This window comes from Heterodontus francisci, chromosome 9 (assembly GCF_036365525.1).
Source record: "Heterodontus francisci isolate sHetFra1 chromosome 9, sHetFra1.hap1, whole genome shotgun sequence".
Classification (NCBI taxonomy): domain Eukaryota; kingdom Metazoa; phylum Chordata; class Chondrichthyes; order Heterodontiformes; family Heterodontidae; genus Heterodontus; species Heterodontus francisci.
The window spans coordinates 444,869-454,364 of NC_090379.1; positions in this window are offsets into that span (position 1 = coordinate 444,869).

A 9,496-nucleotide genomic window follows, 5' to 3' on the forward strand; every position below is an offset into this window, starting at 1 on the left:
GAGGTCCTGTCTTTTAACTTTCTACCTAACTCCCTAAACTCCCCCTGCAGGACCTCATCACTCTTCCTGCCTATATCGTTGGTACCAATGTGTACCACAACCTCTGGCTGTTCACCCTCCCCCTTCAGAATGCCCCCTGTCCGTTCAGAGACATCCTTGTCCCTGGCACCAGGGAGGCAACATACCATCCTGGAGTCTCTTTCACGTCCACAGAAGCGCCTATCTGTGCCCCTGACTATAGAGTCCCCTATAACTATTGCTCTTCTGTGCTTTGTCCCTCCCTGCTGAACAACAGTGCCAGCCGTGGTGCCACTGCTCTGGCTGCTGCTGTTTTCCCCTGATAGGCCATCCCCCACAACAGTATCCAAAACGGTATACTTGTTAGAGAGGGGGATAGCCACAGGGCATTCCTGCACTGACTGCCTGCCCCTTCTAGCAGTCACCCATCTATCTGCCTGCACCTTGGGTGTAACCACTTCTCTAACCCTCCTGTCTATGACACTTTCTGCCACCTGCATGCTCCTAAGTGCATCCAGTTGCCGCTCCAACCGATCCATGCGGTCTGTGAGGAGCTGCAACTGGGTACACTTCCTGCAGATGTAGTCGTCCGGAACGCTGGAAGCGTCACGGACTTCCCACATCTCACAGGTGAAGCACTTCACCCCTCTATCTGACATTTCTAGCACTAATTAGTTTATTAATTTAAAATAAATAAATACTTATTAAATCCTTACTAAATTGTTATAATTAACTGGATGGTCCCTCGTGCTAGATTCCTACTATAAATATTAAATGCTAACTAAATACAGTAATCTCCTCCCTCTGGTTTAGTTACTCTACTTATTAATTAGTTAATCAGGGTTTTAATCAATTTTTATCAATGTTTTATTTTCAAATTCAGTACAAATTCCCTACTAGCCAATCAGGTCACAGCTTTCATGTGACGTCACTTCTCAGTTTTTTTTACCAGAGGTGAGTTTTTTTTACTTACCGGTCCGGAACTCCGCCCTCCGAGTCTTCTCCGTGAATGTAGGCCGCGAATCCCCGAGGTAAGTTTTTTATATTCACCAGTCCAGAACTCCGCCCTCCGAGTCTTCTCCTTGAACCAATACAAGGTAAAAACATACTTGACCTTGTCCTCACCAATCTGCCTGCTGCAGATGCTTCTGTCCATGACTGTATTGGTAGGAGTGACCACCGCACAGTCCTTGTGGAGACGAAATCCCACCTTCACATTGAGGATACTGTCCATCGTGTTGTGTGGCACTACCACCGTGCTAAATGAGGTAGATTTCGAACAGATCTAGCAATGCAAAACTGGGCATCCATGAGGCGCTGTGGACCATCAGCAGCAGCAGAATTGTACTCAACCACAATCTGTAACCTCATGGCCCGGCATATCCCCCACTCTACCATTACCAACAAGCCAGGAGACCAACTCTGTTTCAATGTAGAGTGCAGGAGGGCATGCCAGGAACAGCACCAGGCATACCCCAAAATGAGGTGTCAACCTGGTGAAGCTACAACACAGGACTATCTGCGTGCCAAACTGCGTAAGCAGCATGCGATAGAAAGAGCTAAGTGATTCCATAACCAATGGATCAGATCTAAGCTCTGCAGTCCTGCACATCCAGTCTTGAATGGTGGTGGACAATTAAACAACTAACTGGAGGAGGTGGCTCCACAAATATCCCCATCCTCATTGATGGGGAGCCCAGCACATCAGTGCGAAAAATAAGGTTGAAGCATTTGCAACAATCTTCAGCCAGAAGTGTCGAGTGGATGATCCATCTCGGCCTCCTCCTGAAGTCCCCAGCATTACAGATGCCAGACTTCAGCCAATTCGATTCACACCGCGTGATATCAAGAAACGACTGAAGGCACTGGATACTGCAAAGGCTATGGGTTGTAGACCCAGTAAAAACACATAAGAACTTAATTAATACAAAGGGGCCAGTAACACAACAATGAACAGTGTGTTGAAGCAGGATGAGTAGAAAGGGACCACAGCACACAGATAGCCGAGGAATTGTAGATAGGATAGAAAAGATGTTGAGGAGGATCCCAGACAAAGTCCTTGCACATAGCAGATAAAGAGATCATGGACACCAGATGTGATTAAACTCATAATAGACAATGGGAAACTGTGAAGTTTTGAACAGATTCTCACTGAGCCAAATAAGGAATGATCATTATGTCATTATATCAGACCCCTATGAGTAAGTAAGAGGGGAGGGTCTTAGAAACAAAATTTAACCCGATTGAAACTAGGGAAGGCACGAGAACCCCGGGGAACAACACTCGAGAATATACCCTGAACCAGGGGCTCAGAGAACAGAAGAGCAGCCGCATGTCCGAGACTGATCACCTCGTGTCTTGACGGGTAGTATACTGTACAAGTAGTGAGAGCTTGTACTTTGACGATTTAGTGTGTGAATTAAATATCGATATACCTTTCACCAATCAAATTCCGTGGATTCTTTAAGAGTAGAGCGCGTGTTAGGCACAACATAATTGGCATCCGAACAGGGACTCGGTTGTAGTGCTATTTCAAGTTATTTTGAATAGCCTCACTGAGTTTGAACTAAATTATAAACAAAGTTACGAGTCTGACGGATCGGATTGGTGAACCTTTGAGTAATTATGGCCCTGGCCAGGCCAGAGTGGGAGTTGGAGCTCCGGAAATATTTGAAGGGCAAGTGGCCCTCGTGGATAGAGTTTGCAGTTAAACAGTACACGGGCCAGGGGTCTGTTGGGGTACAGCATTGGGAGGATGCGCAGATCCACCAAGCCAAACGGGCACCTAAGCTAGTGAAAGCCACTGCTGAGTGGCATGATAGGGCCCTGAAGGCAGAGTCAGTTAGTGCAGCACAGGTGGTGTATTTAATCCAATTCCAGTCTCAAGCTGAGAAGGCTGAATACAGTCGCAATAAGGCTGAGAGGGAAGTGGACAAGGCGAAGGAACAGCTCACAGGAGCGGAACAGAAATACTCTGACTTACAGACTGCATTGACGGTTCAGCGCCATTGTTTGGAGTTGAATGAGTGTGAAAAGTGATTGTTGAGTGTATTCATTTCAATTTAAGATAGTGCACCCAGGAATCACAGAATCACAGAATAATACAGTGCAGAAGAGGCCCTTCGGCCCATCGAGTCTGCACCGATGCATTAAAGACACCTGACCTGTCTACCTAATCCCATTTGCCAGCACTTGGCCCATAGCCTTGAATGTTATGACGTGCCAAGTGCTCATCCAGATACTTTTTAAAGGATGTGAGGCAGCCTGCCTCTACCACCCTCCCAGGCAGGGCATTCCAGACCGTCACCACCCTCTGGGTAAAAATGTTCTTCCTCAAATCCCTCTTAAACCTCCTGCCCCTCACCTTAAACTTGTGACCCCTCGTAATTGACCCTTCAACTAAGGGGAACAGCTTCTCCCAATCCACCCTGTCCATGCCCCTCATAATCTTGTACACCTCGATCAGGTCACCCCTCAGTCTTCTCTGCTCCAGCGAAAACAACCCAAGCCTATCCAACCTCTCTTCATAGCTTAAATGTTCCATCACAGGCAACATCCTGGTGAATCGCCTCTGCACCCCCTCCAGTGCAATCACATCCTTCCTATAATGTGGCGACCAGAATTGCACACAGTACTCCAGCTGTGGCCTTACCAAAGTTCTGTACAACTCCAACATGACCTCCTTGCTTTTGTAATCTATGCCTCGATTGATAAAGGCAAGTGTCCCATATGCCTTTTTCACCACCCTATTAACCTGCCCTTCTGCCTTCAGAGATCTATGGACAAACACGCCAAGGTCCCTTTGTTCCTCGGAACTTCCCAGTGTCAGGCAATTCATTGAATACTTCCGTGTCACATTACTCATTCCAAAGTGTATCACCTCACACTTTTCAGCATTAAATTCCATCTGCCACTTTTCTGCTCATTTGACCATCCCGTCTACATCTTCCTGTAACCTAAGACTCTCCACCTCACTGTTAACCACTCGGCCAATCTTTGCGTCATCCGCGAACTTACTGATCCTACCCCCCACATAGTCATCTATGTCGTTTATATAAATGACAAACAATAGGGGACCCAGCACAGATCCCTGTGGTACGCCACTGGACACTGGCTTCCAGTCACTAAAACAGCCATCTGTCATCACTCTCTGTCTCCTACAGCTAAGCCATATTTGAATCCACCTTATCAAGTTACCCTGCATCCCATGTGCATTTGCTTTCTTGATAAGTCTCCCATGTGGGACCTTGTCAAAGGCTTTGCTGAAATCCATGTAAACTACATCAACTGCACTACCCTCATCTACACACCTGGTCACATGCTCAAAAAATTCAGTCAAATTTGTTAAGCATGACCTCCCTCTGACAAAGCCATGCTGACTATTCCTAATCAAATTTTGTTTCTCCAAGTGGAGATAAATTCTCTCCTTCAGAATTTTCTCCAATAGTTTCCCTACCACTGACGTGAGACTCACTGGTCTGTAGTTCCCTGTCTTATCTCTGCAACCTTTCTTAAATAGTGGGACCACATTAGCTGTTCTCCAGTCCTCTGGCACCTCCCCCGTGACCAGAGAGGAATTAGAAATTAGGGTCAGAGCCCCTGCAATCTCCACCCTCGCCTCCCACAGCATCCTGGGACACAAATCGTCCGGACCTGGAGATTTGTCCACTTTTAGGCCTGTCAAAACCTCCAATACCTTGTCACTCCCTATGACAATTTGCTCAAGAACCTCACAGTCTCTATGAGTTCCATATCTACATCCTCATTCTCTTCAGTGAATTCAGATGTGAAGTATTCGTTCAACACCCTACCAATGTCCTCTGGCTCCACCCAGATATCCCCCTTGGTCCCGAATGGGTCCTATTCTTTCCCTGGTTATCCTCTTCCCATTGATATAGTTATAGAAAATCTTGGGATTTTCCTTACTTTTACCAGACAGAGCTTTCTCATATCCCCTCTTTGCTCTCCTAATTGCTTTCTTAAGCTCCATCCTACACTTTCTGTACTCCACTAATGCTTCCATTGATTTGCTCTCCTTGTATTTGCTAAAAGCCTCTCTTTTCCTTCTCATCGTACCCTGAATGTTTCTGGTCATCCATGGTTCTCTGGGCTTGTTGCTCCTACCCATTACCCTAGAGGGAACATGTTGGGCCTGTACCCTCCCCATTTCCTTTTTGAGTGCCCCCCACTGTACGGTCCCAGTGGTCCAGGAATCTAAAACCCTCCCTCCTGCACCAACTCTTAAGCCACGCGTTCATCTGTGCTATTCTCCTATTTCTATATTCGCTAGCACGTGGCACTGGGAGTAATCTAGAGATTACAACCCGAGAGGTCCTGCTTTTTAGTCTGATGCCTAACTCCCTGAATTCCTGATGCTAGACCTCATCCCTCTTTCTACCTATGTCATTGGTACCAAACATGTACCATGACCTCTGCCTTATCACCCTCCCCCTTCAGGATGCCTTGCAGCTGTTTAGTGACATCCCGGACCCTGGCACCAGGGAGGCAACACACCATCCTGGAGTCACGTTGACGGCCACAGTAGCGCCTATCTGTTCCCCTGACTATAGAATCCCCTATTACTTTTGCTCTTCCTCTCTTTCCCCCTTCCTGTACAGACAGGCTGCTTGCGGTGCCAGAAGCTTGGCTCTGTCCGCACTCCCTGGAGGAACCAGCCTCATCAGCCTCCAAAATGAAATACTGATTTGCAAGCAGGACCCCAGGGGACTCCTGAACTACCTGCCTGTTTTTCTTGGACTGCCTGGTAGTCACCCATTCCCTTCCTTCCTCAAGTCCCTTCGGCTGCGGTGTGACCACCTCTCTATACGTGCTATCCACGATGCTCTCAGACTTGCGGATGCTCCACAGTGTTTCCAGCCACCGTTCCAGCTCTGAAACCCGAGCTTCCAGGAGCTGCAGCTGAACACACTTCCTGCACACATGCTGGTCCCGGGGACTGGAAATGTTCCCGGATTCCCACATGCAGCAAGAGGAGCAAACCACGGCTTTAGGTTCTCCTGTTATGACTAAACCCTTTAAATTTAAAACTTTAGAAGACTATTATAATTTAAGAAAAACAACTAAGTCTTGCTAAAACAATGACTTACAATTCAATCCAGTTTGAAAAATACCCACCAGGACTTACTCACCAGTCTGCTGTGCTCTTTGGAAACTCTCGGCTCCTCTCACGCTCTTTGAGGACAGGTAGGAAATGAAAGGAGCTCCTCGCTCTCTCCTCACCGAACTCCCTCAGTCACAAAACTCCCACTTTAACTCTCTAATGCAACCCAAGTCAGCACTCGAGTGCAAACGAAGTCCGTACTGTAAGATGGCCCACTTTTATACTGTCTGACTCTCGCCCCTGAAAACTGGTTTAAGCCAGTTATCTAATTAACAAGGTGCAGCTGCAAGCAGAGCCTGAGTGAACCCTGTTTAAAGCTGGTCTAAACCTCACTTTCTCCAACCCTAACAGCAACTGTTAAGTTAATTTGCGAAATAAAAGAAAGACTCGACTTTTGATAAAACTAACCCTTAATTACCCTCAGTCACAAAACGCCCACTTTAGCAGCCCCAAGTCAGCACTCCAGTGCAAGTGCTAATGGGATATAAAATAGAATTATATTTAAGTTAAAGCTTTATTTTTAGTTTAAAAGTTGGTTTTGCAACTGTGAAAAGGCAATGAACAATTTCGTAAGAGATAAGCTTCAGCCTTGAAGGTCTAAAGATGTTTGGCAGAAATCCAATTTGAAGTTTAAAACACTGCTTTAATTGGAGTTCCAGTTTAAAATCTGTTCTCGTTTGTTTTGGAGTTTAAATTAAAGACGTGTTTTACTGACTGTTTTAAGTAGCAAATGTCAGAAATTGGAAATTGGTTTAAGGGAGAGAAAGATAAACAAAGGAGATATAGGACAGATGCTGTCTATGTTTAAAGTTTGTTTCAGTAGCTGGTGTTAAATCTTTTGTTTTAAGTATGTTAAATAACTTTTTCTTTAGTTTTTGGTTTTATTTCAGTCATTTGAAAAGGTGCCTGAAGAAAGAACAAGAAAAATGACATAATTTACCATCTTTCAAAAAAAGGCACGTGCTATTCTATTCTGTGTGTAGTTAATAAGTATTATAAGTTAATGAGTCTGAGTTAAGTTTATACTATAAAGGTTAATTGACCTGTTAAGTTGAAAAACTGGAAATTTCATTTGTGGCCACAATGAACTTTCAAGTTTAGCGTGTCAAATTTTGGAGGAGTCTTCAGTTCCGGACATAAGACCCATTCATATAACATGCACAGTTTTGATCTTTAAATATTTGTTGCAGTGAATTGGAATTTGGAATTTGTTATAAAAAATTTTGGGATTAGAAACCTCTTACAAAAGATGCTAAAAGTTTGAAAACAATTGCAGTTTAATGTAAAATGCAGTCTTTCCTGATGGAGATGCTTTCCTTTGAAGTTGATAATGATTTTTTTTTATTCATTCATGGGATGTGGGCATCACTGGCCAGGCCAGTATTTATTGCCCATCCCTAATTGCCCTCGAGAAGGTGGTGCTGAGCTGCCTTCTTGAACCACTGCAGTCCATTTGGGGTAGGTACACCCACAGTGCTGTTCGGAAGGGAGTTCCAGGATTTTGACCCAGCGACAGTGAAGGAACGGTGATATAGTTCCAAGTCAGGATGGTGTGTGACTTGGAGGGGAACTTGCAGGTGGTGGTGTTCCCATGCATTTGCTGCCCTTGTCCTTCCAGTTGGTAGAGGTCGTGGGTTTGAACAAAGAACAGTACAGCACAGGAACAGGCCATTCGGCCCTCCAAGCCTGCGGCGATCTTGATGCCTGTCTAAACTAAAACCTTCTGCACTTCCGGGGACCGTATCCCTCTATTCCCATCCTATTCATGTATTTGTCAAGATGCCTCTTAAACGTCGCTATCGTATCTGCTTCCACCACCTCCCCCGGCAGCAAGTTCCAGGCACTCACCACCCTCTGTGTAAAGAGCTTGCCTCGCACATCCCCTCTAAACTTTGCCCCTCGTACCTTAAACCTATGTCCCCTCGTAACTAACTCTTCCACCCTGGGAAAAAGCTTCTGACTATGCACTCTGTCCATGCCACTCATAACTTTGTAAACCTCTATCATGTCGCCCCTCCACCTCCGTCGTTCCAGTGAAAACAATCCGAGTTTATCCAACCTCTCCTCATAGCTAATGCCCTCCAGACCAGGCAACATCCTGGTAAACCTCTTCTGTACCCTTTCCAAAGCCTCCACGTCCTTCTGGTAGTGTGGAGACCAGAATTGCACGCAATATTTTTGCGAGGAGCAGCTTTGACAGAACGAGGTGCGGAGCGGACTTACAGCTGAGCGGTCAATTTCAGTAAGTTACAAGTTAATCCCCTTTTGTTTCGGAGGACCGGGGACTGCTGGGTAAGGGAAAACTATTTATTTGGGCAGTGGCAGTACCCGAGACACTACACGTGTAGTGTCTCCCACCCACCCTCCTCCTCTAACCAAAAAAAAAGGACTCTGGTGTGTTGATAAGGTAAGCTTTTTATTTAAAAAGTTCAGTCCGTCGGATTGCAAAGCGAACAAGTTTTGACTTTTTTTTTTTTCGTTTGGTTTTCCAGTAGATTTGTTGGGAATCTAGAACAGTGGGAATGGAGGTAAAGGCAGTTGTATGTTCCTCCTGCAGAATGTGGGAGGTAGGGGTCGCCAAGAGTGTCCCTGCTGACTGCATCTGCGGGAAGTGCACCCAACTCCAGCTCCTCGCAGACCGCGTTAGGGAACTGGAGCTGGAGCTGGATGAACTTCGGATCATTCGGGAGGCGGAGGGGATTATTGACAGGAGTTATAGGGAGGCAGTCACACCTCAGGTAAAAGAAGTAGGTAGATGGGTTCCCGTCAGGGGAAGGAAAGGGAACCAGCAGGTAGTGCAGGGATCCCCTGTGGCCGTTTCCCTCAACAACAGGTATACCGTTTTGGATACTGTTGGGGGGGACGACTTACCAGGGGTAAGCAATGGGGTGCAGGTCTCTGGCACAGAGTCTGTCCCTGTTGCTCAGAAGGGAAAGGGGAAGAGGAGCAGAGCATTAGTCATTGGGGACTCCATAGTTAGGGGAACAGATAGGAGGTTCTGTGGGAACGAGAGAGACTCACGGTTGGTGTGTTGCCTCCCAGGTGCCAGGGTACGTGATGTCTCTGATCGTGTTTTTGGGATCCTTAAGGGGGAGGGGGAGCACCCCCAAGTCGTGGTCCACATAGGCACCAACGACATAGGTAGGAAGAGAGATGGGGATTTAAGGCAGAAATTCAGGGAGCTAGGGTGGAAGCTTAGAGCGAGAACAACCAGAGTTGTTATCTCTGGGTTGTTGCCCGTGCCACGTGCTAGCGAAGAGAGGAACAGGGAGAGAGAGGAGTTGAACACGTGGCTGCAGGGATGGTGTAGGAGGGAGGGTTTTGGTTTCCTGGATAATTGGGGCTCTTTCTGGGGTA